This window comes from Protopterus annectens, chromosome 8.part1 (assembly GCF_019279795.1).
Source record: "Protopterus annectens isolate FY-2018-M chromosome 8.part1, PAN1.0, whole genome shotgun sequence".
NCBI lineage: Eukaryota > Metazoa > Chordata > Ceratodontiformes > Protopteridae > Protopterus > Protopterus annectens.
This window is the reverse complement of record NC_056742.1, coordinates 51,896,934-51,901,554: the sequence shown is the minus strand read 5'-3', so window position 1 is coordinate 51,901,554 and position 4,621 is coordinate 51,896,934.

Here is a 4,621-nt window from a genome sequence, read left to right as displayed (position 1 = left end):
TGCATAGTCGTTGTGGGCAACTTGACACCATTACTGTACATGTCCATCATTGCATATCACTACTTGCATTAGCTTCCCCCCTGTGCTACCCATGTATGTAGCCATCTGTTGACATCCTTACCACCAGCATGCAATAATCTGCAGCTGTTACACTTTGGTATGTACTATGGGTGCAGATAACTATTCAGGACATTCATACGGTTACTGCATCAGGCATGCTGGGATATACACACAGTCATATCAGCACACTGTACTGTTACCAACATGATACTTCTAATACACTTCTATGTAGTCAACCTGTGCATCAGCAACGTGTTTACCTGTTCCCACAATGATGTTGGAGATTGCAGGAGGTGGCACAGTGTCATCATATGCACAGGATGTCAATTAGGTATGCCTGAGTCTGCCACTGATACCACCAATTGACATGTGTGTGTATGTGTGTTAGTGAGGGGCAGCAGTACAGGGTGGGGCACTGTTGGTGCAGTGTGTGCGTGTATGTGGTCGCCCTAGGTGTTAACATTTCGCATGTGTGTATGCACGCACACAGTTCCACCTCATGGCTGCCATATACAGGGGTTTGTGGACAGCCACAGACTGCACCTGGCAGGTCATACAGATCAGTGTCTATGGGCACGGACACGGTACCTGTGCCTGGCAGGGGTGCTATGGACCATATCCAGTACTAAGCCAGACTGGGTACTGTCATCAGAAGTGGGAGTGTGTTGACTGGACACAGGTCCCTGTTGGGACTGTCCAGAGCCACGTGCACATGGTCTCCTGGGGGGTTCTGATGACAGCACAGACCCAGCATTGCTGGGGCTGCTGCTGGCACTATGGGGGCATGCGCAGGCCTGTTGTCATCCGCGCCGACTGCCAGCTGCTGCTGTTGCTGGCATACGGCCACGTCGATGCTGCAACCGCCCACCATTGCCCTGGCTCATGGACATTTGGTTGTGGAACTGCTGTAATATGTCCCCACAACGTCTGTCTATGACATCGGTGAAATTACAGATAGCATCCGCGATGTCACACATACTGTCAGTCATGGCTGTGCGACATGCTCTCAGCTCCCTCAGACCCTGTCTGGTGTACCTTTCCATACGTGACTGTGCCTGCATGACAGCCCGAAACATAGCTGAGGTTGACAGACCTCTTTGGGCACGTCTGCCAGAGGCAGTACGCCCACGGATGCTCCCACGAAAACCCATGGGCAACTGTCTGTGTGGTACCATCACAGGACCCTGCCCATGGCTGCTGTATGGGGAAGCATGTGCCACAGATACCACATTACCCTGGTCAATGCCCACTGTATCCTGTCCATCACCTAGGGACAATGGTGACAAAGGATGTACTGGCAGGATGACTGTGCGCAATGATGGGGTTGACAGCTGTGTACTGTCAATTGGCTGACCAATGGCGGACCCTGACACATCTGCAGCGCTTCCACCCACAGGTGGCACAGGGCCACCGGAGGAGGGTCCAGACTTGGCACTAGTGCCAGGTGCACTCGCCAGCTGAGGTGGGAGAGGTGGGTCCGCTGGAATCCGCCTTCCCTGTCGTCCTATGTTTTGCATTATGTCATGACATTTTGGGTTAGTGACATATAATACCATTCACAATTAGTTGTAACAGCATGCATTAGTATTCCCATTAACCAAACACCCAGATATTCACACCATTGAACAGCAAGCATAACACATGCATAATTTGAACAGCAATACACAGTCCAACAACATGCAGGGTTGATTGATGGCAACAGGCCATCAGGTTTGGATGTATGAACAGGGCAGATGCATCAACGGACATGCAAATATATATGACCCAACAGGACAAATGTCCAAGGGTGTTAATTGTGATTGCACATACCATTTTCACGTGGAATGGGTTATATGTGGTTATAAGGTGGGGTGAAGAAAATAATATTAACACCTTCGAATACCAATACATATGCTGTACATTTCTAATAGCTGCACATATATACACACTACTGTTCTAACTACAGTTTCCTATATGATAACTACTTCAACTTGATGATAGGACTGTTACTGCTACATCAATATACATTTTATTGTTCTTCATACACATTAATATCTAGCTTTGTTCAGCTACAGCATCCTGTTACATTTGCTTTATATAGCTATAGACCTGTGTGGATGTATGGTATATCAGACAATCATACTATCTGCATATTGCAGACTGACAGCAACATATCCAGATTTTGGGATACACATTCCAGCTGCAGCAACACTTTGAACAGATTTCGCTGTTTGGTTTTGCTTCTCACATGCATTTCATTCTGTACTGACTGCAGTATACTTTATTCAGGGGTTATTACTACTGTATTGCTGGATTCATTACACTTTCTCACACTCTCTCACTTGTTTTCATTTTTCTATTCAGGATGGTACTTACTTCTAGGCTTTATTGACATGTTTTACCTGTAGTTATTACAATCCTTTCCAGCAGTCTCACTTCTGTCATGTTTCAGTATTTCAACAGGGATATATTTCACACGTGATTTGATCATCTTCTGCAGCTGTACTTTTCAGCCTGCTGCAGGTTGTGTACTATTTTCTTACAGGTGGGGCATCTTTATTTCAGAATTTATTTCAGACATTTTCATTTTTCTGTTTGGATTACAGACTGCAACGCACTTTTGTAATCAAGCAATACTTGCAAACACTTTTACACTGTTGCTTGCACATTTTATTACTTAGTGACTACACTGCACTTTTTTGCTAACTGTCATACTTTTATATTTCTTTACAGTTACTGGGAGTGGATTACTGACCTGCCTGGTGGTGCAACCGCACCAGCCTATCACCATAGGCTCTGCGGTTCGCAGAACGGACACCTGCAGCTGTAATATAAATGAAGTAATATTGGAATACACATCTCCATAATATCAGCTAGTTTAATTTCATACATACATAATTAAATGTAACTTACTCAGTAGTGGGGCGTTGGGCATTTGCCAGGCCTCCTGAATCCAAAGGCTCAATTGGTCCTGCTTGCATCTCTTCAGGTCCGCATGGTAGTGACAGACCTGCTCCAGTCCTTGGAATCCCTGTGGCACTGGTGAGATCATGAGCCAACCGGTCCCACGCCTCAGCCCTATATGCTCCCCACAGGACCTGGCCCTGCATGAGTTGGGCCTCATGATTCTGGACTAGGAGCCAGACCATGTACCTGGACTCCTCAATGCCCCACCTCTGTGCTAGAAAGCAACTACCCTCACCTACTCCTGTCATTCTGGCTGCAAGTCAGTTCTACAATCGTTTATGCTGTGTATTCCCACCTATGGGGCTTATATAGTCCGTTTTTCCCAGCACATATCTGTGATTGGCCATTTTGGAATTGTATCAACTTCACTAAACCTGCATTGTCATGCTCCAGTTTGTATTCATTCCTATATATTTGCTGTTATTGCATTTCTAGGTATTGCTGTCATGGTTTAGTGGTTCAGTACCTTGACTATGGTGTATAGTAGCCTGGGTTTGAACCTGGCCACTACTTTTTATGACTGTCTAGACAAGCTGAGGGGTGTGTCTGTGTAAAGGCAGTTTTGATACGGCTTGCTCGACGTTGCCCGTCGGTTAGCTTGTTTGCACGGTGCGCAGCTCCGCGCAAACGAGGTACGCTGGTTTAAGCCTCATTTGGCTATCAGCACGCATATTACGCTCAGCTTAGCTAGGGGCACATAGCTTCAGCGTGTTAAACCACTGCTCAGCTGCGGGCACTCATTTTGCACCAGTTAAACCACTGCTCACCTACAGGCAGATGCACTCACCCTGTTAAACTGTAGCTCAGCTATGGGCACATCTGGCATTTTTTATTGTTTTGTTACCTCACATTTCTTCAATATAAATGGGCTATTTCATTACATTTTACATAAAATGTGATTTTATGTGTACATGTTTGTCAGGGACTTGTTTCGTGCTTATTTTGCTAAAAATAAAAATTAGTGTTGTGGGGGCTCGAACCATGAATGCCTGCTCTTCAGCCAACATCTCTACCGCTACACTACTGCTTCTTGGCTTACTTTGCATATTTAGTTCTTATATGCTTTCCCACTGACTGCTAACTGTAGCTGCGCTACGGGCACGCCCGCATAAGCAGCGCACTCATGGTTAAACATCTTTACAATTTAAAAAAAATATATCACATGTTCATTTATATATTTTCTGTTCATAGTCTGTGGGGGCATGTGTTGTGTTGTGTTTATTCACATTTCCGTGGACTCTGTCGTGGGTGTTTACTTTGGGCACTTTTACTCTTATGGGGGCGTGTCCGCTTGCAGGGCTCGGCCTACGAACACGCCCCCTACTGTCTTACACGAACCGTGTTAGACTTAGGTGTGATTCAGCATGCTCTCATGAATATGCAGAGCATGCTGACATCACTCCGTTTAACTGCAGCCTCCGTGTAAGAGTTATAACTCTTACACGGAGGATTCATGAATCCTGCCCATCATCTTTTCTTGCATTCTGGTACACCCTCATTTTTCAAACTAGATTGCAAACTTATCTCATACTGTTTCTTTCTTAGTGAGATCACTGTGCCATGTCATTTTACACATCTTCCCTGACGTCTATCCTCATTGTCATTTCAACCTTTA